The 27,153-nt window shown below is 39.0% G+C and overlaps 1 protein-coding gene across 11 annotated transcripts in view; it reads left to right on the top strand.

Annotated features, from left to right (window-relative positions):
• The first annotated feature begins 2,268 nt into the window (after positions 1–2,268).
• Positions 2,269–27,153, top strand: part of FBXO34 (F-box protein 34) — a 170,748-nt gene continuing 145,863 nt past the window's right edge. For 4 of the 11 annotated variants that reach the window (XR_005083992.2, XM_037155741.2, XM_053670156.1 and 1 more), the window contains exons 1-2: positions 2,269–2,418; positions 4,013–4,064. The gene's annotated coding sequence lies outside the window, so the exon portion shown is untranslated. Of the gene's footprint in view, positions 2,419–2,888; positions 3,105–4,012; positions 4,065–27,153 lie in introns of all 11 variants that reach the window. The other 7 variants (XM_053670158.1, XM_053670152.1, XM_053670153.1 and 4 more) reach the window with 6 other exon arrangements.

Below are 27,153 nucleotides of genomic sequence, written 5' to 3'. Positions count from 1 at the left end.
AAAATGAATTTCTTTCTTTAAGGGTAAGAAAAACCTTTCCCAGAAGTATCTCAGTAGACTTCTGTTGCATTTCGTTAGCTAGATTTGCATCACGCACATGTGCCTGAACCAATTACTGACAAGGAGATTAAGACAATGCTGATTAGCCAGGTTTGCCAGTCTTGGCACTACTGGCATTTTGGGAGGAATAATTCTTTGCTTCGGGGACTTCAATGTACTCGTAGGATATTGAGCAGCATCCCTGGCCTCTCTTTACTATATGCCGATGGCCTCTCTTTACTATATGCCGATAGCACTTACACCCAAGGGGACATTCAGAAATGAATGGGGCCTATCTTTTTCTGAAGCACAGAGAGTGTGCTGGAGATCAGGATTCTGTTAACAAGAAAAAGGAAACACACAGCCAGTGGGCAGTAATCTTCCCTGCTTCATTTTCTTTCTTGACATTTTCAACAGACCACAGGACCTTATTAAAAATAAGAAATATGTAAGAATGAATTACTTGGTATTACTCAGCAAAATCTAGTTCCTGTCTAAGTGCCAAATGGGCAATGTTAGTATCGTTATAATCAATTGGTGATGTAGAAAATTTAATCAAGAGTAATTTGCATTGAAGCACCAAAATCATGACTGGTTGTGTTCTTCAGAGTTCAGATGTTCCTACTTTTGGACATATTCTTGCAGCAGTACATCAGATTTTTCCTTTATTTATGTCCTATTTTTAGTGTATAAGACATTCTACTCTTGTGACTCTTATTAGTCATCTACTGGTGATGAACACTTGCATCCTGGATTAAATCATTTGAGATTTAATCTCAAATGATTTAATGAGAAAAAGTATGAATATTTTTATTAATTCAATAAAAATTTATTGGTTGCCAATTATGTGAAAGAAGGTGACAAGGCTGAAATACTACATTGGAGACTTAGAGAAAGCTCTCTGAGGAGGTAACGTTTCAGCTAAGACAATGGACTGAAGCAGGGGACAGGTCTGATTGTAATGGGTTATAGTAGAGTTCTGATTTTATCATAAGTGCAGGAATAAGAGTTGATGGGGTTGGGGATGCTGTGTGACGAGCTGCTTCCCTTTGTCTGTTGTATTTTTTGTATTTGGAATGCAGTAAGATTCTCAGCTGGATTTAATTCCTCCTGGGCTACAATTAGTGGTGTATGCCAACCTGCATTCTTCTTTTGTAATTTTTTTCCTTCTGTTTCTTAAGGTAACATTGCTGTCTTGGCTTCCAGTCTCTTAAGCGCAGCTCTTAACCCTCCTGGTCCTCTAAGAAGTTCCAACCTCTAGCTTTAGACCTAGTGTTTCCACATCGAGTGGCTTCAGGCTACAGGGTCTTTGGTCTTACCTGGATCATCACATTTGATCTAACTCCACTGACTGTGGGGAGAACATCTCCTGGGGAAAACCCCACTAGAAAAACTCTTCTTCTAGGAGCAGACCACCTTAATCTTGGCCCTCTTCCAGCTCCTTTTGAGTCCTGTGGCCTCATGGTGCCACACCAACCCCACCAGGTGCTCCCTCCAGAGGTCTTGTCACAGGGCCTGTGACCTGATGCACACTGCCCTGGTCCTACGGGCTTTATTTCTCAGAAAGCATACCCAGTGTATGAATGAACAGAATCAAGGGAAGGACTTGCCTAAAGTGGTATCCTGGTCTCTTAGTCCTATTTTCTCTCTCCTAGACCAGTGCTATTCTAAGTGTGGCCTGCTGACCAGCTGCAGAGCTAGTCTATTGTCAATCTCAAAGTTTATGTATGTGCTGCTAGGTATATCTGCCATGGTTTGCACAGAAAAGAGTGACAGTTAGAGGGACTCTCCCAATTCCCTCATTTTACAAATAAGAATTCTGAAGCCCAGCCTTCCAAGCATGGTAGCAGAATCAGAATTGGAACCCAAGTCAACTAGGGTATATAATAGTAATCTAACAGCATTTATAGCTCCAGGTCTACCCATGAGTATTAAACTTGTTAAGTTTATTGAATGAATACTGGTGTTACTGGCATTCCGTTTCGCCTCAGGGTTTGATTGCTTTCCCTACAGATCGTGCTGGAGTTTCATTGTTCGCCACCATTTGAGGGCCCACAGATGCTTCTCTCAGTTCTCCCTCTAAGTTCCTCACTCTTCGTTCTCAGAGGCCGAAGTACACAAAATGCCCGGCAGGGGGCGGTGCAACCCCCGATCCCGCGGCCCCTCCCTTGGCCAACCGTCGATTGGGCCGGCGCGTGACGTCACGCCGTTTTAGCCAAACAAATGGGACTCGGGGCGAGCGTTGGGCTTCGCCGCGCCGCCGTGGGCGCTCGGTCCGCCACAGCAGTAGGGAACGAGCCAGGCCTCCTGCCGCCGCAAGCCGCTGCTGCATCGCGGTGTGCAGCCCCGGGCCAGGCCCGGGCCGGGACAGGAGCGCAGGTGGGTCGGAGCCGGGTGGCGTCGCGCTAGGGCAGCGCGGTCGACGCTCGGCGGCGGCCACCGTGGCCATTCCCCGCCCCCCTCTCGCCGCTCTCCTGAGCTCCCGGGACGCGGGGCGGGTGGGGGCGGGGGCACCGCCCGCGAGTCCGGAGCGCGAGGCGCTGCGGGCGCGTTTGGGGCAGAGAGCCAGCGGCCGGCAACTCCTCCCGGGCGGGCCTCAGCCCTCACACGGGCCGGGCACTGCGCGCCCCCGTGTGCCACAGAGGGTCTGGCGGACCGGCGGGCGGGAGAGGGGTCCCCGGTCCGGGCTGAAGCCTAGCAGATTACGGATAGGCCGTGGTGAGACGCGAACCGGCTCTCCCACCTCTCGGTCCCACGGCCAGTGAGGAAGTCGGGCCCTGGGTGGGGGTCGCCTCGCACGGTCGCGCCCGCTTGGGCTCGGCCACCCAGTTCTTCCTGTCCTGGCGCAGGTGAGCTGGAGCCTGTCCTTAACCTTTCTCGGGACCGGGCAGGACGGAGGCTTGGAAGCTTCTTTAGCCTCCCGGCTGGCGCAAGGTGACAGTGGGTCGGCCCCAGTTGGTGATGAAGTCAGAGTGCTCTGAATCCGCGTGTCTGTGACGTCAGGTGTTCCAGGAGATGGGCTGTGATGTCACTGCAGGCCCTGCCCGGGACCATGGTGCGGAAGGGTAGGTTGGTTCTGGAGGGAAGAGAAAGGAAGTTCAGTCTGGAATCGTTGCGGTTTTGAATTGAAAGTTGTTCGATACCTGCCTGCAATTTACAATTTTAATGTAATGGTCGTCAAATTCTTTAACTTCAAACAGGCATTGTTAGTGCATTTTAATGTAAGACGCATTTGATTTAGAAACAGCTACATCTAGAAACAGCTACATCAGGAGGGTTTTTTGGGGGGAGGCGGGGGGGGAGGGCTTAATGTAAATGTCTTTCAAGAAGCTAAACTCACAGTTCGATGGTTTGTGATTGGAATTGTGGAAAAAAAATATACCCAATTTGAGTGCTGGTAATTCAGTTCCCTTACTTATTTTTTTTGCCAGATAGTTTGGAGATCATCTATCTGCTAGTTCATAATTTGGTGGAGAATGGCCTGGAAGGGGGAGAGCAGATCTTGAGTGAACTTTCTCTATTGTAAGAGGCATGATGTTTGAATTAATTCAGTTCTTAAGTAATAATTACTTGAGGATTTAACTTATCCAGATTGTCTCTGCCCCATGCTACCCTGGATAATTGAGGGGTTCCTTGGGTTATAGCTCAGCAACAAGCCTTTTTCATGCTCACTTACTAAGGATGGGCTCTGCAATATAATAACATCTTTTGGCTGCTTGTTTGGACATGTAACTAAAATTTTTGTCTGTGGTGCTTTCAAATATGAAACTACAGAATTAAAAAAAAAGGTTTCTTGGTTTTCTTCCAAACCTTTCAAGAGCTCAGACAGGAAGAGAAGCTAGTCATTTGCCTTTCCAGGTCCAGCTTATCAATACTTCCATCCATTTCTTCCTCTGTAGAATCATTTATTGGAATCTAGTTTGAAAGGTAGATGGCTTAAAATCGAAGGGTAATTACAGTTTTGTGTTTTCAGCAGGAAGCTTGGATAGGAGTCTTCAATCCTTCACTGACCTTTGACTTTTAAGGTAGGTTTTTTGTTGTTGTGGTTAATACTCCGCCCTCCCCAGTTGTTTTTTATAGATAATTGATAATGTATCATCTCCCTGGATTTTGCATTAACCTGCAGGTGAAAGTTATGCTGTGCTTTTTAATGCAGGAAATGAAAGCAAAAATTTACCCTCATTAATTACTGTTAGATTTGACTGGAAGTTCACAAAAACAAAGCTTTCCTATAAATCCCATTTTAATCCTCACCATACCTTGGAAATTCAACAGCATTGTGTGTACTCCTGAGAGTTATTAATTTTTTTTTTAAATTGGGAACTGTATGGTGACAATGTTGAGTGAAGATTCTGGAGACAATATTTGAGCCTTCGGGTCCTCAAGGCTGATAGGTACTGCTGCTGTTGAGGGTGTTACCTACTTTTTAAGATGAAAGAGTCGTGACAAGATATGTAATGACATTGAAGGAGGTACAAAAAGACCCTTGTGTGTGTGTCTTTTCTAGGTGGCCTTTCTGGGTCTACGTGTCTCTGTGTAAATTAAGTGTTCCTCGTGTAAATAGGAAGGGATGAAAGTGAAGCTAAATGTGAGTTGAAAGATAAAATAGCTCCTCCTTGGCAGTGCATTTCAAAGAGAAGGGAAAAAATACAAAGTAGGAGAAACTTTCATTTTTCCTCATGGAAAATGAGTTAATAGGTGGAGAATAAATGTCTTTGTGTATTTTGATGTGGCTGAGGGAACAATAGCAGCTATAAAAAAGCCAGGTTATGCATATAGTTGCATAACAAGCCATAACTCTTCTGAAACATTTTTACAGTTTGTTACTACTTTCCCCAGGATATTTTTCAGCTTTGCTGTTTTGGGCCTAGGAAGCATCTCTTACTTCTTATAAGTGGAAATTATTTGAGATCAGGTTTATTATTATTTTAAAATATTTTGTCATTTTATCCAGTTATAGCATATGAAGGGACTAAATCAGCCAGTTAGTGATACAGCATTTTTTTCTGACAGATAAAAACAAATATGAAGAGTGAAAGCACCAAATTGTGGAGATTCTTTAGGGTGCGTTTATTGGATCAATTATTCTCTGAAGATACATTGAATTGAAATTCTTTTGCAGACTTTCTACTTTAGTTTCTAAACTTAAAGTTTATACTGAGTCAGTTTACCATGTTTCTGATGTTCTAGCATTTGTTCCATATTAACACATATTCACAACAAATAATAACTTGTTTTCATATTTGTTGGGGCGAGAACATACTAATCGTTAGAGACATCATTTGGTGTTATCTTCCAAAGTTTGCAGCTGTTTAGAACCAGATACTTGAGGGAAGCCGCTATGGTATAATGAATGCCTTCCTTGTTAGGTCATGTGTGACAAGGGCAAAATTCAGCAAGTGCATAATCTGTGGTCTTTTGGAAACAACAGCAAAAAAAGACCAGATTAACTCCAACTACGTTGTTTAGGTCATTTGGAAATTGAATTCCTATCAATCCTTATCTTTGCATAATTTCTCTTCTTTCCTTAAGTTCATGCTTATGGTATTTTGAAGCTGATGAATTTACTGTGTTATCAGGGAAAGTATTCATGGTTAAAGTGTAGGTGTTTCTCAATGATAGTTGAGGGAGTTTATCAGCCTGTTGTTTCCAACTCCACCTTCTGTTTAGCTCCACAAAAGAAGCTTCAGATCTTTGTAAATATTGACCTTCAGAATTCTAGCATATATTTACTCTCCTCAGTACAGTGTAGGTATAAATGTGAAACTAAGCTGTGTATGTGTATTGTCAGGTATGGGGTTCATTAATCCAACAAACATTTCTTGAGTAATGCTAAATACCCGGCATTACTCTATGCCAGGTATTTAGCCAGGCACTCAGATGAATTGCCCTTACTATAAGGACTCTTTGTTTTAACATTGCTTTGCTGTGTAGGGCCATGGGTCTAAGGGTCCAGAATTGGACCAAGAGGATAAACCATTTGTATTATGTGAGATTGGCCAGAGATCTTGTCTAAAGGTCGGTTTAAGGAAGTATTAGAAACTCAGGTAAAAAGATTGGGGAACAGATTATTAGAGGGTCTAAAATTCACAGATTTGGATAGTCTTAGAATGAATGGAGTGAGTTTAAGAGAATAAGCTCTTTCTCTGAGGCAAGAATAAGCACTTAAGGCCAGAACTAGTCTGTATATGCAATCTAAAATTGGAGGTAGCTAAAAAAATAAAAAATAAAAAATAATTTGAGATAGAAGAGGGAAAGTCTAGACATCACACTCTCAGAGGCATGTATATACCTTCTTCTGTGTTAGTCCTTTGACAAACTCCTGAAATACATGAGCCTTTCACAGCCTTCATTTCCATTATTTGCTTTCTTTCCTTATTATTTTATAATGAAAATTTTCAATCACAGAAAAGTTGCAAGAATTGTTTGTACATTGAATATCTAAATATCCACAACCTGGACTCTGCAATTCATATGTTTATATATGTACATATATATGTATATATATTTTTTCATGAGGACATGCTTAATTGATTTTAGAGAGGGAGACAAACATCAGTTGATAGCCTCTGGTGTGCTCTCTGATGGGGCACCTAACCTGGAAACTAGGCATGTGCCCTGACCAGGAATCAAACCTGCAACCATTCAGTTTATGGGACAGTGCTCCAGCCAACTGAGCCAAACTGGCCAGGGTTCTGTAATTCATATTTTATAGCATTTGCTTATTTATCTGTCCATCCTGTCTTCCCTTACTACTTCTATCCATTCATTAATTTGTCTCATATTTTTGTTGTGTTTCAAAGTAAATATGCATTATCCCTAAACTCTTCAGTGTACCTATCATGAATTTTTTTTAGGCAAAATTTATATGCAGGAGAACTACAGATCTTATGTGTATTCATATGTACAGCTGTGTAACCCATAATCTTGTCACACTATAGAATTGTTACTGTCACTATAGAAAGTTCCTTCATGACTGTCCTAATCAATTTAATTAACTTTTTAATTTCCTGCAATCTTACTTCCAGTACTGCCTGTTCTTTCTGAAACTACCTGTTTAAAGGGCCTGCCTTGTTAGCAGCACATTTGAATGGCATTATGCTAGGGGTACAGAACATAAGAAAATCAAAAATATAGTCCCTGCTCTTTTTAAGCGTATAAATTAGTTTGGGTTTTAATTAGGTGTCAAAGAAGGATAAATGTTACATGGATTCAGAGGATGCAACTGATTATTGCCAGAGAAAGCTTCCTAGGTGTGGGTTTTGAATTGGGCCTTTATTTTAGGATCCAGATTCTTTTTTTTTCTTTCTTTTTTTTTTTTTAATAGACTTCAATGAGAAGTTATGGTATAAAGGAATAGATCCAGACAGGGTGGTTGGGACCCAATTTTGGAAGGAATATGAGCATTATTTAGTACCCAATAACAATTTTTGAGGAAAAGAATAATGTGAAAAACAGATCTTTTAGTTAAATTCTTATCCTGTTTGTCATTTTTGGTATTTAGTTGTATAGGAGAGCTCTTCATCTTTTCTTTTAAAAAAATATTTTATTTTCAGAGAGAGGAGAAGAGAGGGAGAGAGAGGTAGAGAAACATCGATGTGAGAGAGAAACATCAGTTGGCTGCTTCCAACCAGGGACCTGCTCTGAAAGCCAGGCTTGTGCCCTGACTGCGAATCAAACCAGTGACCTTTTGATTCACAGGCCCATGCTCAGTCTGTTGAGCCACACCAGCCAGGTCAAGACCTCGTCATCTTCTGACCTCTCTTCTCTTGGTTCTTTGCTTGCCTTTGATTTCTTAGCTTTGTTGGTAACTTTTTTCTAGATCCAACTATCTGATGTTCTGTTCTTGACTTTTTGTGGTACTCCTTGTAATCTGGCCTTACCTCTTAGGGCTTGTTAATTATAGTAGTTTCCAGGTCATGCCTACATCTGAAAGCATAAGTTGTTAACAGTTATGTTTCTAACTGCTAATGAAATGCTTCTTTTTGTATATCCCTATTTACTTTGTACTTAACTCACTGTTCAGGGATTTGTAGCAAGAGCATTTGCTCTAAGTAGTTGTAGCAAATGGGACTTATTGGGAAAGAAAGATATGTAAACTTTAAGTGGACTGAATAGACCGTTTAGACTGAGCTTCTTGGAACCAATGCTAGAACGACATTGCAGACAGAACTTGCGTGCTGCTACCATGGGCCGGGTTGTTGAATCAGAACACTGCTTCTGCCATACTTGGCAGCAGTTTAACTTGCTTGGACAGAGCCATTATATGGCTGTGCCCTCCATATCCTTTCTACCCTCCATATCCTTTTTTTTTTTAAGATAAATTTAGTACATGTGATTGGCAGATAGATGTTGCTGATGCTGTGCGTATCTTTTGCAGGTATGCCTGCCTGGCCACATTTAGATCATATGTAAAACCTCACCTTCTGGTTTTCCATCCTCTATAAAACAAGAAGTTTTGTGAGAATAGATTGGAGTGAGTACTGAGTGTTCAGTACACTCAGTTTTTGAAAAACGAATTTTCCCTATATCCCCTCAATGTGGCAAAGTTACACCTTTTCTAGTTTTGCTATTTCTATACAAAGACAGGGATATAGTTATAGTTTCCTGAGATAGATACTATGGAAATCAACTGTATCATTTAAATTTTTTATGCTGAGTATAAGGAAAAACCCAACTCAGATTTACTGACAATACTAAAAAATCCAGAGGTGAAGCTTGAGCTACTTGTATTTATGTGATCAGAACCTCATCCTCCTCTTTCTTTTTCTTAATGAATTTTGCTTCTAAGGTGTTGGTCCCTTTGTGGTTACAGCATGTTTGTCCACACCTCAAGTCCCATGTCCTCATGCCATCGAGTCCAGAGGAGAGGGGAAGGAGAGTGCTTCTGCAGAAGCTATATAGGGCAGGGCTCTTGACTATTTTGCTCAAGAGACCCCTTTCCGAGTAATATTTTTTTAACAAAACACATAGGACTAAAAACTAGTTATACTGAAATACAGTTGGCTTCCAGTCAAGACAGTGGTATAGGTAAATGTGATACTAGCATTCTCCCACACTACATCAGAATTACAGCTAAACTATAGAACAATCATCATTCAGAACCAGCTGAAATCTAGCTGGACAGCAGTCCTACAACTAAGGATATAAAGAAGAAGCAAGATTGAGATTGGCAGGAGGGGTGGAGACTCAGAATGATTTGATCTCACACCCACATGTGGCAGATAAAAATTGAAAGGTCCCCTGTGAGGAGCAAGGGGTCTTAGCCCTACAGCAGATCCCCCAGCCCAGGGTTGTAGTGCCAGGAAGAGAAGTCCCCATAACTTCTGGTTGTAAAAACCAGCAGGAATTGAAACTGAGTGAGACAGGTGGGCTTCTGGAGTCTGAGGCAGTTCCTCTTAAAGGGCCTTCCCACAGACTTAAAAGTTCCAGTGCTGCAGCGGCAGCTTGAAAGGCATCAGAGACATACAGGGAGGTACCAAACTGGCTGGCATCAGGGCTAGAGCTGGAGGGACAGCTTTCTCCCAGGCAGAAGTGCTGGCAGAAGCCATTGTTCTTTTTCTGACCCTTCCTCCACAGAGCCAGCTCGGGAGTGCCATGTCTGAGTCTCCATTAACTTGGCTATCACCTGCCCTGATGGTATGCTGACACCCAGGGACACCCCGGTGGCATTTCTGTACCAATGGCCTGTCTTGGCCTATGCTTCAGACTTCTCTAAAATTGCTCAAACAAGCAGTATCTGGCCTTGGCATGCTCTAAACCTCTCCTTAAGTGGCCCCAGCACTAGCGGTAGCCAGCCTTGTACCTCCTGAGAGGCCACAGAGCCAGCAGACTGAGTGGAGAGCTTCAGACCATGTTGTAGCACCAGCCAGCCACTTCCACAGGTGACACAATCAAGGATGGCCTTAGCGGGCATCAGAGCTTTATGGAAGTAAGTCCTACTCCATGAGGTGGGCCCCATGGCTGTGGGCATCTGTCGCAGCCAGTGCTTGCAGTAGCTTGGTCTAGGGGTAAATCCCAGGTGTAGGTGTGCCAACAGTAATCAAGGCTCAAATTACATCAGGAGGGTATACATAACCCACAGTGCAGGGGAGGCAGTTCAGGTGACTAGTGAGACTGTGCCACTGGATACTACAGAACACCTATACATTAGGTCCTGCTACCAAGCCAGGGAGACGTAGCAGTTCTACTTAATGCATAAAACAAACACAGGGAAGCTGCGAAAATGAGGAGACAAAGAAACATGTCCCAAATAAAAGAACAAAACAAAACTCCAGAAAAAGAACTAAACAAAATGGAGACAAGCCATCTACTAGGTATAGAGTTTAAAACACTGGATATGAGGATGCTCAATGAACTTAGGGAAAGAGTAAGTGAACTTAGAACTTCAACAGCATAATAACAGTCATGGGAACCATAAAAAGAACCAGTCAGAAATGAAGGAAACACTAACCAAAATGTAAAATAAATTACAGAGAATCAACAGAGTAGGTGAAGCTGAGAATCAAAGTAGCGATTTGGAATGTAAGGAAGCAAAAAACAACCAATCAAAACAACAAAAAGAAAAAAAATGAGAGGATAGTGTAAGGAGCCCCTGGAACAACATCAAGTATACCAACATTTTCATCTTGGGGGTGTGCTGGAAGGAGGAGAGAGCAAGACATTGAAACCCTATTTGAAAAAAAAAAGGTTAGAAAACTTCTCTAACCTGGTGAAGGAAATAGACAATTTCAAAAAGTGCAGAGGTTCCCAAACAAGATAAACACAAAGAGGCTCACACTAAAACATATCATAATTAAAATGCAAAAGGTTAAAGACAGACAGAAAGCAGCAAAAGAAAAGCAGTTAGTTACCTACAGGGGAGTTCCTGTAAGACTGTCAGCAGATTTCACAACGGAAATTTTGCAGGCCAGAAGGGATTGGCAAGAAAGAATTCAGTTTGAAAAGCAAAGACCTACAACCAAGATTACTCTGTATAGCAAAGCTGTCATTTAGAATTGAAGGACATAGTAGACTTCTGGCTAAGATGGAGGCATAGGTAGATATATTTTGCCTCCTTGTACAACCAAAAGAAGGACAACAACAAATTTAAAAACAAAAAATAACCAGGACTGCCAGAAAATTGAGCTGTGTGGAAGTCTGACAACCAAGGAATTAAAGAAGAAACATTCATTCAGACTCACTGGTAGAAAGGGGCAGAGGTGGGCCACTGAGGTGGAGAGAACATGCGGCAAGGCACCAACTGGATGACTGGGGCGGGCGAGGCGTCAGCCTGTGGACTGTCGGTCCCACATTTGTTTGTGGATAAACCAGGAGGAACAACTGGGGAGTGAGACAGACTGTACAACTCAGGGTTCCAGTGTGGGAAAAGAAAGCCTCAAAACCTCTGGATATAAAACCTGTAGGGGTTGCAGCAGTGGGGAAAACTCCCAGCCTCACAAGAGAGTTCATTGGAGACACCCACAGGATCCTAGAATGTACACAAACCCACCCATTCAAGAGCCAGCACTACAAGGGCCCAGTTTACTTGTGGGTAGCGGGGGAAGTGACTGAAAGCTGGCGGAGAGCTGAGAAAGAGGCACTACTCCCTCTTGAACCCCTCCCCAAAATACAGCACTACAACACAGGGAAGTGAGTTGCCCCACCCTCATGAATACCTAAGGTTCCACCCCTTACAACAGAACAGGTGCACCAAGACAAAGAGATATGGCCCAAATGAAAGAACAGATCAAAACTCCAAAAATAGAACTAAGCAATGAAGAGATAGCCAACCTATCAGTTGCAGAGTTCAAAACACTGGTTATCAGGATGCTAACAAATGGTTGAGTATGGTTGCAAAATAGAGGAAGAAGTAAATGCTATGCAAAGTGAAACAAAGCACAATGTACAGGGAACCAACAATGAAGGGAAGGAAACTGGGATTCAAATCAACAATTTGGACCAGGAGGAAGAAATAAACATTCAACCAGAACAGAATGAAGAAACAAGAATTCAAAAAATTAGGAGAGGCTTAGGAACCTCTGGGATAACTTTAAATGTTCCAACACCCAAATCATAGGGGTTCCAGGAGGAGAGGAGGAAGAGCAAGAAATTGAAAACTTATGCCCTGGCTGGTGTAGCTAAGTGGATTGAGCATGGGCCTGCGAACCAAAGTATCAAGGTTTGATTTCCAGTCAGGGCTCGTGCCTGGGTTGCAGGCCAGTTCCCAGCAGGGGACGCACAAGAGGCAACCATGCATTGATATTTCTCTCCCTCTCTCCTTCCCTTCTCCTCTAAAGATAAATAAATAAATAACCAAAAGAAACGGAAACTTATTTGAAGGAGAACTCCCTCAATCTGGCAAAGGAAATAGACTTCCAGGAAGTCCAGGAATCCCAAAGAAATTAGACCCAAGGAAACACACACCAAAGCACATCATAATTATATTACCCAAGATTAAAGATAAGGAAAAGCAGCAAGAGAAAAGGAGACCATTACCTACAAAGGAGTTCCCATAAGACTATCAGCTCATTTCTCAAAAGAGACCTTATAGGCTAGAAGAGGCTGGAAAGTATTCCGAGTCATGAAAGGCAAGGACCTACATCCAAGATTGCTCTATCCAGCAAAGCTTTCATTTAGAATGGAAGGGCAGAAAACGTGCTTCCCAGACAAGGTTGAGTTAAAGGAGTTCATCATCACCAAGCCCGTATCATATGAAATGTTAAAGGGACTTATCTAAGGAAAAGATGATCATCAAAAATATGAACAGTAAAGTGATACCAAAGTCACAACTGTCAGTAACTGAACCTATAAAAACAAAACAAGAATTAAGCAAACAGCTAGGACAGGAGCAGAATCATAGAAATGGAGAGTTATCAGCAGGAAGGGAGTGGGGGGAGAATGGAGGAATTGGTAGAGGGAATAAGAAGCATAAATGGTAGGTACAAATAGACATGGGGAGGTTAAGAGTAGTATAGGAGATGTACAGCCCATGGACATGAACTAAGTTGGGGAAATGATGGTAGGAGAAGGGGGTACAGGGCAGAGGGGAATAAAGGGGAGAAAAAATGAGACAGCTGTAATAGCATGATCAATAAAATATACTTAAAAAATAGAATCAGGACATGTAAAGAGCTTCTCAGACATGAAAAAACTAAAGTTCATTACTACTAAACCAGTATCACTTGAAATGTTAAAGGGTCTTGTTTAAGAAGAAGGCAAAAAATATATATATATATATATATGAGTAATAAAATGGCAATAAATATATGTCAACAATTGAATCTAAAAAATAAACAAGTAGAACAGAAACAGACTCGATACAGAGAGCATTTTGATGATTTCCAGATGGGAGGGATCTTGGGAGGGTGGGTGAACAAGGTGAAAGGTTTAAGAAGTACAAATTGGTAGTTACAGAATAGTCATGGGGATGTAAAGTACAGCATAGGGAATATAGACAATAATATTCTACTAACTGGTATCAGATGGGAATGAGATTTATTGGGATGATCACTTACTAAATTATATAATGTCTAATCACTGGAGCGTACCCCCGAAACTAATATAATAATGTATCTCAACTGTAATTGAAAAATAAAAAAATTTAACTTAATAATCTGTAATCTAGTATAACAAATCAGAATCACATTAATCAGAGATCTTCCCCAGTGTCAAGCTTCACTAATAATTTCAAGGGTAGACAATCAAGAAGCAGGCCTTGGACGTGGAGGGTGGCCCCTGTCGTGTGAGGTGCCTTTCCATGATCTCATGGCTCAGAGTTGCATGTCTTACAGGAAGAAAGTACCTGAGAGCCATCCTCTACTATGTGGTTTTTTTTCTTTGACTTAGTAGTATGTAAAATATTCGAGTAAATTCCCAATGATATAACTATCTTTGCTTTGTGATGGTATTTATCATTTCTAAGTGTTTTGAGCTTTTGAATTTAAAAAATTACTGGATTTATAATTTTTTAAAAGAAAAAGCATAGTTATGAAAATATCTTTTAAGTTATAAGATTAATATGTGCTTTATTAAATAAGATTTATTTAATAATAAATCTAGTAAATTCCAAGTAGCAGTGAACATTGTTTGCAGGTGTGTGTCACCGGTGATCATGTGATAGAAAGTATCTGTGATTTCTGCTGGTGATAAGGTCACATATTGCTAATATTATTGTTCTCTGTTGACTGAATTCACAGTGGAAGAAAATACTAAATTTCAGTTACAGGTGAGTGAAAGATACAATTTTACCCCTTCATCTGAGTTTATAGGTCCTGAATTCTATACCTAAACCTCTTGGTGGGGTGTCTTTGAGGCCCAGCTTTAGAAGCCCTGCTAGAAGAGCATGCAGTTCTCTTCCCAGAGGCTCCAGGAAATGTCTTGTATCTCTCATTGATTTTGAGTTACATTTCTGACATTTCGGAACCAGTCACTGAGACTACAGATACCTAATTTATTTAGTCAGCATGGGCCTACTCCTGGAGCAGGGGCTGGGGTCATTGCTACCTCCCTGGCATGATGAGAGAGAAGTAGATTCCAAAGGGAAATTCGGGGACTACTAGATGCTGAGTAGCAAACGGTAGATGTCCATTATGTCATACTTAGTTCATCTTTTCTCCCTTGCTCTCACAGTTAACCAGTCACTAAATTTTTAGTGAATCTTTCACTTGGATTTGTCTTTTCCTAGTCAGTCATTCTGGTAACATCCTAGGCCCCCACAGTGGAGGCTGTGGGATAGTCCATTGCATTGCAAAAAGCAAAATGTTAGAACTTCTATATTTTTGTCATCATTTCAGTATTTACTTTTGCATAAGTTTATTCTGTATATAAAATATATTAGTACAGGGGTGTATGTGTGTGTGTATTTATGGGCACATGTTATATTGTTATAAATCATGGGAATGAGAGGGGGAAGGGTTAGGAAAGTAGAGTTAGCCAGAGAATAGTTCAGTAGAAAGAGCTACATGTAATTAAAATTTTTCTTAGCCACATTTTAAAAAGTAAAAGGAAACATCTGAAAATAATTTTAATAATACATTATTTAACACAGTATATCCTAAACATTGTGATTTCAATGTTATCAATATAAAAATTGAGATAGTTTACATTCTTATATAAAGTCTTTGAAATTCAATGTGCATTTTACACTTAATAGCTCGTCGCAGTTTAAACTGGTGATATTTCAGGAGCTCAAAAGCCACATGTGGCTAGTGGATTCTGTGTTGGGTAGCACAAATCTAGACCAATGATAAATCTCAATTTAGATTTCTATAATTGTCTGTGTTACAGTTTTAATAATCCATTACCTGCTGTCTTCAATCGTTTTGTGTAGTTGCCAGGTTAATTGAATAAAAATTCCACTGGGATGTTACTCTCCTGCACCAGGTTTCTGTGGCATCACATTTAAAAGCAACTTTTTAGACTTCCTGTAAAATGGTGCATCCCATCCTCCTCCTTCACATGACTTTGGTACTGCCTGCAACAAACCTGGTGGTGCTCAATTAGGCAGTTTCCTCAGCCTTGCCTTGTCCTTCCCATTTGTCTAAATATGATCATCCATTATAAGAAGTCTGTTCTGGTAAAACCTCCTTGGAATCTCCAATCCCTCTGGAGCCTTTCCATTTTCCGAACTCCTATGGGTGTATATTGAGTACACAGCCACTTAGCACTTCATTAAGTATCATTATTTATTGCTAATTATGTTCTGTGTATTAGTCTTATCTCCCCTACTAAATTCTAAGCTTCATATCTTAAGTCCCTAAATTATAGACATAATTAATTAAAGGCTTAGCTTTTTTTTTTTAAATCTTTAGGGACATACCTGGGCTATTTAAATTTATAGCTTTAAGTTTTTTTTGAAGTTAGTATTGTTTATAAAGTTGTCTCTTTGTAGTTGTAAAATCACTGTTGTAACTACAGTAGGAAATTATTGATTAGCTGGAGTTTCAGAATGTGAAATTTGAGTTTGACGAGGAAGTCTCAAAGGACACATTTGCTCTATTGTCCAGGAACTGGGAGAGTTCAACTTGTTTCCAAAGTAGGGCAAGAGATTTTATTTCAAGTTCAGTAATCAGAATTATTCTCTGGAGGTTCTCTTTACTTTCTACCCATCAGTCAGTTTAGCTGTAGGGGAGAGGTTTCTGTAGTTCAGGCAGTCTTCCCATACCCTATGTGAAGAGTTCACCACCAGCACCACCACTATCACCACTATAACCGCCACCATCACCACCATCATCATCACCATCACCACCATCATCACCATCATCACCACCATCACCACCATGCTTTAGCTCAACCCGGGAGACTGCAGGTAGGACTGAAAAGGGATCCTGAAAATAAGTCCAGAGAAGGTCATAGGCTTTATGCTTTAGGAGTCCTGTCTTTCATTTGACATTTTCATTGCCTGTGTTTTGTTTAACATGTTATATGGTTAGCTTAATAAACTAGCTATATACCCACTATTTTTAATTTGTGGAATTTCAAGGCCTGTTTATTATTCATTTACTAAAAAAAGTACAGTATGTTTTATATGCAGGCACCATGCTAAGTGCTTTAGTTCACCTGTGTCATTTTTCATCTTAACACTGTTTTACAGATCTTCTGTGTATTATTTGGCAAATAGTAGTAGCCTTTATTTAAGAATTCATTTTTTAGTTCTGGCTGGGTACCTCATTTAGTTAATGTCAGATACACCAAGGTTGAGGGTTTGATCCCCCATCAGGGCACATAGGAGAATCAACCAGTGAATGCATAAATAAGTGAGACAGCAGATCAGTGCTTCTCCTCTCTTCCTCCCTCTCTCTCCCTCTGTCTCTTCCCTGCCTCCCACTCTCCCTCCTTCACCCCTTCTCCACTCCCCCCCTTCTCTCTAAAAAGAAATAAAAATTTAAAAAAGATTTTACATATATATATATATTTTTAAAGATTTTATTTATTTATCTTTAGAGGGGAAGAGAAGGAGAGAGGGAGAGAAATAGCAATGTATGATTTCCTCTCGTGAGTCCCCTGCTGGGAACTGGCCTGCAACCCAGGCATGTGCCCTGACTGGGAATCGAACCGCAATTGTGTGGTTCGCAGGCCCGCGCTCAATCCACTGAGCTACACCAGCCAGGGCAAAAAAGATTTTATATTTTGTATTATTTAACGCCTTGCAGGTTTTCCCTCTCTTTTTGGCAAATATTATTAATAAAATTTATTATTAGTCCAAACAAATATTAACATTTCTAGAAAGTTACCTTTTGTTTTACTAGCAAGAGGTTGTAACTTTCCCTCAAATTAAAAGATTACATTCTAGTTGCATATATTTATTTTTAAAACTATAATATAAAATATTTTTATACTTAAAAGTTCATGGCCATGCTAGTTACCATTTTATTTATGAATCTAAAAAATCAAATATTTTCTTCCTTCTTTAATTGATCTAGGGGCTCACCCTGTGTATTGAAAATTTTCTTGGTTACTTAAGATATTCTTGGGTTTATTACCAGAAAAGTCACTTGATTCTTACTGTAGTTGTTATCTTGTTTTATTTTGTGAGTCTACTGTGTCTTTCCTGCTTGAATTTTAATTATTTTAGTAGAGAATTAAGAGTCATGAAGCTTCTTGTAAGAATTCTTCCTTTATGGAAGTCTCACATATTTCCCTTCCTTTTAAGGGACATAAAAAGGGGGACATGATTCTTTAGAAGGTATCATTAATTTTGGAGATTAATATTTACTTGCTACGCTGGCTGGTGTAGCTCAGTGGATTGAGCACGGGCCTGCAAACCAAACAACCACGGTTCAATTCCCAGTCAGGGCACATGCCTGGGTTGCAGGCCAGTTCCCAGCAGAGGATTCACGAAAGGCAACCATACATTGATATTTCTCTTCCTCTCTCCTTCCCTGCCCCTCTGAAGATAAATAAATGAAGTTAAAAAAATATTTACTTGCCAACTCACTTGTTGGACTACTGGAATATTAGTTTTATGAGCCCCCAGTGTGTCCAAGTATTTATTTTACCAGACCCTTGTTGAATCTTTTTCTTGTTCATTGGCTCTGATTTTAAATATATTTTACCTCTTGACCAGTCTTTTTATCCAGGGGGAATTCCTGTTGAAAATCATAAGATTTTGGCTTCTTGAGTAAGTTCCTTAAGGACAGGTCTTATAGTTAACTAATCTTTTTTTCCTGTAGAATCAAGTAAAAATTTTTTAGAATCAAATTTGAGTAATCCCTGTCCCTGTGTCATGCTGTTTGTTTAGTATTTTTTGTAAAATACCATATGAAATTAATTTGATTAGTCCTTTTTTTCACCTCCAGATCAATCATTTAGAAGTTAGGAGAAAATCTTTACCTTTTCCCTTTCCTATTTAAAAATATAATGAACACAATTTCCCACCTTTCTACTCTCAAAGCATGTTAGTCTTATGGGTTATTAAAGTAACAGTGATACTATTCCCCTTTAGAAAAAAACCCATGTCAAGTCTTCATCAGTGACCCTCAGTATAAGTAAGTGCTCAGTTTAAGAAATTTGCCATTTGTATTGTATGTTTATAGTGTAGGCATCTTATTCAGAGAAGTAAAGCTTAATTTTATTTCCCTGTGCCTTGTATTATTGTTTCTAAACTGTTAGTGTTCAGTTCACTCACCAGGTGTTAATTGTGTGCCAGTTTTGAATTTGAATGTTCATTTAGTCTAAGTTGCCAAAATTCTACTTTATAGGGTAACACAAAGAACTGTATTGGTAAATGTAATCTTTGCCCTTAGGAGCATACACCAGTGCTTTGAAGGGGTTAATGATTATTGTCGATACCTACAGGTGTTCAGAAACCCCAAATGAAATTTTCACACCCGATACTAGAATTTCTAAAGGATTAGTGAATTTGTAACCCTCCAACCCATCAGAAACAATTTGATGTTTGTATATACTATTATTAGCCAGAGGATGTAAATGATGTCTCCTTTCTGGGTATGAATATTTGTATTTATCACATAAGAGGTTGTTTGTAGTTGAAATGGATCAGTAGATGGTTGGTGGCCTATGGGACCTGGATAGCCATAATCTGGCATTGGTGTGAGCAAGGGCTTTCTTATTGACTTACCTTTTAAAAATGAAAATCTAAAACTTTATGGATATTTATAAAGTGAGCAGTTTTAAATTTTGTGCAATTTAATTATTACATAGAAATAAGTATGAGAAAGTGAAATATAAAATATATATACACTGATCATACAAAATCATACATAAAAATCAATCATAAAATACATGTATGTACAGGCTGAGACTTGGGCAACCAATATAAAATTAAATGGCATATTTAAGACTGCAGAAGATTTTCAGTAACTCTTTTGTTATATTGCTTATACCATGAAAAAGGTAAGAGGGTTTTTACATAAGCAGTATTTAAATAGTGTTAAGAAAACCACCTAAGTTCAGTTTGATAAATTTCTAAGAAATTCTTGTTTTATTTCAATTTACAGTCCGATTCATAGACTTTCATGTTACTTTTTAAAACAGTTCTTCATAAGCTGTATTACTCTAATGAGAAAAAGAACCTTTTGTATGATTCCTTCAGCTAATCAAAGAAAAAGCCTTCTTGGCCATGTTGATTTAGCTAGCTGCTTTTGTTTATTCTACATTAAAGCAGATAATGAGAAATTAAAAGATACATAATATATTTCTAACAGTAGAATAAGCCCAATGCTTTTCTTGCCTTTTAACCAGGAAAAAAAGAGTTCTCAGCACTCTCCGTCCCTTTTTCCCCCTTCCAACATTTTTTTATTCTTTTGTCACATTTTTGTCTTGTTGTTCTTGGGGTAATTATTTCAGTGTGGGATCATTTTGAAACTAAAGTCAGTATAAGTCTTCAAATCATTAAAATCTTCATGTACTAAAATTTGAAAAAAAAAAGAATAACAGGGTTAAAGAACATTTATTTATTTTTGAGTAGCTATAGCTAGTTAGTGTGTTCAATCGACATGGTTCAAAATGCAGAAGGTGCACAGAGTTTTCTCTCTTCTGTTCCTCAGGCACACTTTAACTAGAGGCAACCAGTTCTATTCTCCCTACCTTATAAAACAAAAACAAATGATAGCATATTGTACATACTCGGATCTTACCTTTTTAAATAGATTGTGTGTGGGTTTTTTTTATATACTGGTACATGAAGAATGTGTTAGTGATAGAAAACCTAAACCAACAGCGGGCTAAACAAAGTCTGCAAGGTCCGATCTAGGGTTGGTATAAGCACTTGAGGTATTGCTTTCATGCCCCTCTCCCTCAATTGCCTGTGCACTTTCTGTGTGTTGCTGACATTCTCATGCAACCCAGCTGGATCTTCAGTTTTTGCAACCCATTCCAAGCTGCAGGATGCAAGAAAGGGCAAAGATTACATGCCAGCCTTTCTTTTTGTCTTTTGCAGGAAGATTTCTAGAAGCTGCCGCTTCACAACACTTCCCATCATGTTGTGTTAGCCAGAATTTAGTGTCACGTCTGAATGCAAGGGAAATTGCGAAGTGGAGTCTTTACTATCTATCCTTTTCTATTAGAAACAGCGCTGCAGTGAATCACCTTGTCCATAGGTTGTCTTGTGGAATAAATTTCTAGAAGTGGAACTGCTGGGTTAAAAAGCATTTGTAGTTTGAGAGTACACTTATATTTCACATCTTTGTTGATACCGATTTTGTATTTACTAACAGGTAAAACATGGTGGCAGAGGGAAGCTTTAATGTGCCTGGTAGGTAGAGAGAAAGGACTTCCACTCTAGCTCAAGATGCCTTGAAAACATGGATTACACAACCAGCTAATATGCCACATTTGGTGAAGCACATTACAGCATATTTTCATTTTATTTAGGCCAATGCTAAGAGGAGGAGATTGATAGTTAAGGTGAAAAGAGAGACCTTTCTACCCGTAAATACTTCACAGGAAGACAGCAAGTAATGTGTTTTTCAGGAGTTACTCTCTCAATTAAAAAGTAGACAAGGTTAAAATTCATTACTTTTGTCCTCCCTTTTCTCTCACATACATTATCACGTACATTCCTTAGAAACATGTTTTCAACTAATAAAACATTTTTTCAATTACAGTTGATGTATGGTATTATATTAGTTTCAGGTGCATAACATAGTAATTAGACATTTATATAACTTCCAAAGTGATCACCCCAATGAATCTAGTACCCATCTGACACCATACTTAGTTATTACAATATTATTGACTATATTCTCTATGCTGTACTTTAAACATCCCCATGACTATTTTTATAACTGGCAATTTGTACATCTTAATCCACTCACCTTTTGAACCCATGTTTTCAACTAATCTTAAAGTACCCTTTAGCTTATTTGGGAGGAAAGAAACTAGTAAACAGATATATTCCATTTGGTTCCTTAAATTAAAAAAAATTTAAATGCAGTTGACATTCAGTGTTTATATTAGTTTCAGGTATACGGCACAGTGGTTAGACATTTTGTAACTTACAAAGGGATTCCCCAGGGAAGTGTTGCACCCAGCTGACACCATATGTGCTTATTACAGTATTATTCACTATGTTCCCTAGGCTGCACTTTACATCCCCATGACTATTTCGTACCTGCCAATTCGTACTTCCTAATCCTTCCACCTTTTCCTCCCAGCCCCAATCATCCTCCCTCCCTGCCCCACACCCCCTGTCTGGCAACCATCAGTTTATTCTCTGTATCTACGAGTTTGTTTCTGTTTTGTTTTTTTAGATTCTACATATAAATGAGATCATGTGGTATTTGACTTTCTGTGACTTAATTTCATTTAACATAATACCCTCTAGGTCCATCCATGTTGTCTCAAATGACAAGATTCCAGTCTTTTTTATGGCCAAATAATATGTTATTTTATATATGTAGTACATCTTTTTTATCCATTCATCTTTTGATTGGAGCATCGAATCCATTTACCTTTAAAGTAATTATAGATATATAGTTATTGCCATTTTATTGTTGTCTGGTTATTTTTATAGTTCTTGTTTGTTCCCTTCTGATTCTCTTGCTGTCTTGTGTGTTGATGACTATCTGTAGTGGTGTGTTTGGATTCCTTTCTCTTTATTTCTTGTGTATCTCTTATAGATTTTTGCTGTGTGATTACTATGTTCTTTATTTTACTAAGCTATGTGGATAGCAGTCTTTTTTAAGTTGATGGTCACTGAAGTTTGAACACAATCTAAAATCATTACCATTTTTACTCACCCCCTTCAATGTTTTTGTCATTTTTTACTTTTGTGTGTGTGTGTGTGTCCTTTAATTTACCGTTGTAATTACACATGGTCTTCCTACTTTTGCCTTTAAGTCTTTGTAGTAGCTTTAGTGTTCCTTGATCCACTGCTCTTATGACATGTTTGCTTTTGTCAATGAGAATTTTTTCTTTGCAGTATTTTCTTATTCATAAAAATTTTTTTTTTTCTTCTTAAGCTCCTTTAACATTTGTTATAGTTCTGGTTTGTTGGTGATGAGCTTCAGCTTTTTTCTGTTTGGTTATCTAGTTCCTTTTATAAAATATTTCTTGTGGTTCTCAACTTTCTAAAGTTTTACTTCCATTGCTAGGTGGGCTCAGATAAATTTTATAAAATATATTCTGCTAAAGTTGTAATTTTTATAGAATAATAAGTGTTTTTAAAATGTGCTTTTTAATTTTATAAGATTTGATTGTGGTTTGAAGAAAAATTCATAGTAATTTTCTATGCAACCAGGTGTTATGAGCTGTACCTAATTTTGAAGTAGGAAATGGCATAAAAAAGGATGTATATGCTTATGTTTTCCAGTACCACATGACCTGAGACCTTGGAGAGCAGAGATATCTTTGCTACCACAGTACACAGCATAGCACCTTGCACTTGATAGATAACATTTTTTTCTGTAATTGAAGTGAATTTTGGGAATGTGGTAGAAAAATTATTAGACTACTGGTAGCAGTGTTTTGGTCCTTCACGGGCCTGGGGGAATGCTCTTGAAATTATTACGTCTTTAGATAAAGAAACTCAAGGGCTAATCTCTGTGCTCTGAAGGTGGAGACTTTGAGATACTTTCAGTATGGTATCATGCCCCTTTATCTGGAAGTCAGATTTCTGTAAATCTCTGTATTTTTTTGAAAGCAACAAACAAAGGACAGGAAAAAACTACTTCTTATACGTAATAAGTGGGCTATATCGATGTTAATTTCAATAAAGTATATTTTAAACAGAATTAGAGCTGACTCATAACTAGATCTTTCTTAGACTTAGTTTAGCTCATAAATAATTCAGATTACCTCTGCGGCAGAATCTGTTTGCTCTTCCTTCATCTTCCCTAACAGTAAGATTCAGCAGGAAAGCAAAAGTTGTAATGTGGCTGTATAGGAAATATAATTTAGTGGAGGAGTAGTGGGGTAGACAGTAGGTGGGTTTTCCTGTTCTTCTAGATTTTTAAGAAAAAACATCTCTATAATTTGTATAAAATTATACTAATGGAAACAGTCATTCACTGCCTACCACACAAAAGGATTTAATTGCAAAATTCTAGTAGAAAACTTTGATTATTTAGTGTGAATTACTTTTTGTACCTCAATGGGCTATTTGTCTGTTTTTCCTTGTAAAATAGCAGATTTTTTCCCCTGCTTTTTATAAAAAATATTTCTGCTCTGTTCTAAGGAATTGCAGACTATACCTGATTATCTCCAGTATCGTAAATTAATTTTATTAAGTTTTAGAATAGAACTGCTGATTTAGATGGATAAGTCAGAATCTACGATTGCAGGAAATTATGCTTAAGAACACACATTTACATACTGAAGCCTGTAATGTGTTTTGCGTAGGAGAGATTGTAGGACACTGTTGTGTACATGGCTAGTAGAATCATTTATTTATTATTTTTTAAAATTCTCCAAAGCAAGACATGAGGTACTTTTTGGGTAATAATGTTGAGACTGTTCTCTGGCTTGAGGTGATCATTGGTGAGAGAGTTTCCTGTGTAGCTTTCTAGAACTGGGATGAGTACATCATAGTTAATTAGGTACTTTCCTTAATGCTCACATCCAATTGTACACTTCTCTTTTTTTTTTTTTTGCTTTTGAAGTAGACAGCAATACTTTCTCAAATACATGTTCGTGGTGGGTGAAAAATGTAATGGTTCAGAAGAGTTTATGATGAAAGCAGTAATCCCCTTGTCACACTCACACCTCCCCACCTCAGTTCCCTCTCCTAGGGGGACCGGTTCAGTTGTTTCTGTGTTTGAGTCTTCTAGTGACAATCCCCTGTTTTCATGTGCTTATTTCTCCATTTCCCAGTTTATCAGTTTTAAGCATTATTTATTGACTTTCTGCAGTGATAGTAAAGATTTAGCTCCCATTTAGAATTGTAAAGGGTCTGAGATTTTACTCTCTACCTGAAGTTAGCCTGTCACAGTTTTATGGGTGTTGGTAGGAAATGCAAACTCGTGTTGGTGGCCAGTGCAGAGGCAGAGATGGAGTACATACAGTATTACTCAGCCATAGCAGTGGCCAGAGTATCAGCATTCATTCGTGCCAGTGTCCTGAGCCTCAGTGCCCACAGGGCACGGCAGAGAGGGCCAGATAACACCTGTTCACCTAGTGGGCTTTGTTACTTGGGAAAACTGCGAGTTTAAGGATTTCAAATAATTTACAGTGCTGTCCTTTGCTACTGCTCCAGAGGGAGAGATAGTGAAGTGTGCCTGCTCTCTGCATTGGAGGAAGACACTCTCTTTCATCCAAGGCTGTTTGCTGTATGAACATCCTTGAAAATACCGTCCAGAACGAAGAGCAAACAGTGCCTCGTTTGTAAGACAGAGACCCATGAATTATTTCCCACCACCACTACCCCATTCACCACCTCCTTTCTGATATATCATTATTTGTAGCTCTCTGGTCACCTTGATAAATACTGTGCCTTTATTTTGATATCACTAACAGTAGATGGTATCTTTTGATTTCTTGCTTTGAAAGAGGAGTATTTTCGTTAGGGATCCTTGTGAGTGTTAGAAACCCGGCTTAAACGTAATTTAAGTGAAAAAGGAATTTTTTTCCGGTAACTTAAGAATTCAGAAGGATGAAGTAGGATTGGGTCTAGGTGCTCAAACCTTGCTGTAAAGAGTTGGTCTTTTACTATGGCTGCTTTCCTCCTTTTAGCTTTATTTTCAGGATCTTCCTCCTTTACCTCTCCCCCCACCATTACTGATTCTAGGCTGTGGGTTATTTCTGAGCAAGTTACCATAGCAAGGTGGAGAGAATTCAATTAGAATAGGTAGGGCCTGGTAATACACCTGCCCTCGGAGCTGGGTGTGAGATCAGCCCCATCTAAATCACTTGTACTGGGAATGGGGTCTCCATGGTTAACTCAGGTTGCCTCCCAACCTCAGTGTTTTCACTTGTATTCCTTGTTTTTGTGTTACTTGCTTCTAAAGCTTCCTTAATTTGTCCATTTTCTGAAAGATGATATCAAGTGTCTAGTGTCTCCTTTTTTTATCCTTACCTTCCTCCTGATGCCCTCCATCAGTCTGAGCTTTATTTAGCACTGCTGCTCTGCTGACGTCCTATCACTTGCCTTCATTATGCTCGTATTTCCCATATATTCCTCTTTTTTTTTTGCTTTGTTTTCATGGGGTACATACTAAGGTAAGATGTATGGGAGGTAAAGTATGAGTAGTTCCATGTCTGAAAATATTTTTTATTCTATTTCTAAAGTGGGGATAGAATTCTAGATTGAACATAAGTTTCAGTCAGAACTTGAAAGGGTATTGCTCCAGAGGTATTGCTCCATCATTGGCTAGTGTCCTTAAAGGTGAAATGCCTTAGGCCCTTTTCATTCTTGTTCCTTTGTTAGATAAGCTGCCTTTTCTCTGAAGGCTTTTATATTTTTTATCATTGTCATCTGAAATTTCCCAATGTCTTGGAGTGGGCCTCTGTTTATTTGAGCACTGAGTGGGCCATATTAATTAGAAGACTTCTGTAAACTCTTCTTTTATTAATTTACTATTCTTTTAGTTGTAGAAAATTAATATTTCTTTGAAAACTTCCTCTTTTTAATTTTTTTGTCTTTTTGTTCTGGAGTTCTTGTTAGTCAAATGTTGACCTCCTGGACTGATGTTTTTGTCTCCTTTGATATTTTTGTCTTTGTTCTGCTTCCTTGATTTTTGTGTCTACAACTTTAAACCTTATATATACTGCCTTTTTTTAGAGAAAAATTTCATTCTGTTTTGCCTTTCACAGCTTTCTGTTTTGCTTTATGGATGCAGTATCTTGACTCCTGAGGATCTAAATTAGAAGGCTTTTTAATAAGTTCTATTCTTTTTTATGAATTGTTTCTAACTTTGTCAGCGCCTTTGTCTCTTTCATGTTACAGTTGTTTGATTCTGATTTAACCAATCAAATGGAAGAATGAAGAAATATGAAGCTTACTGGGGTCTCTGTACCTACACAGGGTCTCTTAACTTGCGAGCTTTGCATTAGGGTGAGCAGGTAGAGGGGCCCCATTATTCTTGGTGAGTGGTGCCTATAATTCTCTCCAGACAGTTTAATTTCATTGAAGAAGGACCTGCCAGTTTTTTTCCTTAAATAATGTAAAGTTTCCAAGATAACTAGGATTGTGAAGAGGATGAATGGTCTGGGGCCTTAGAACTGTTCAAATGGTCATCTTTCCTGTGTTTTAGAGGGAAACGTTGTAGGGTAGAGCACAGTATTACAGAGAGTAGCCCAGACATTGGAGCCAGGCTGCTTGGGTTCAGATCTGGCTTTGCCACTTAGTTATGCCTAAGTTACTTAACAAGCTACGTAACCTGTCAGTGCCCCTTTTCTCATCTGCAATATTTGGACAGTAATACTACCTGCCTATCAGGGTGGTTAGGAGGATGTCGTTGAAAATACCTATATTAAATGCCTGGCATATAGTAAATTCTCAGAAGGTGTCACTTTTTCCTTTTCTCCTGTCAGTAATAAAGATTATGTGATTTAGATATGGTGGTGATTGTCCACAGCAGAAATTTTTATAGGATTGGGTAGTTTTAGATTGCATTTTTCTCTTTAGAACCTCAGAACATTTGGTATCACTACTTAAAATATTGAAATGCATATGTGCAAATATTTTCACAAAAGTCTTTAAAAGGTCCTCCTCCTCCCTCCTTCCCAAAAAGGATC

The sequence above is a fragment of the Artibeus jamaicensis genome, unplaced genomic scaffold (genome assembly GCF_021234435.1).
Source record: "Artibeus jamaicensis isolate MK-2021 breed Jamaican fruit bat unplaced genomic scaffold, CSHL_Jam_final contig_548, whole genome shotgun sequence".
Taxonomy (NCBI): domain Eukaryota; kingdom Metazoa; phylum Chordata; class Mammalia; order Chiroptera; family Phyllostomidae; genus Artibeus; species Artibeus jamaicensis.
The sequence above is the reverse complement of the archived record's forward strand: the minus strand, read 5'-3'. Positions and strand labels throughout refer to the sequence as shown.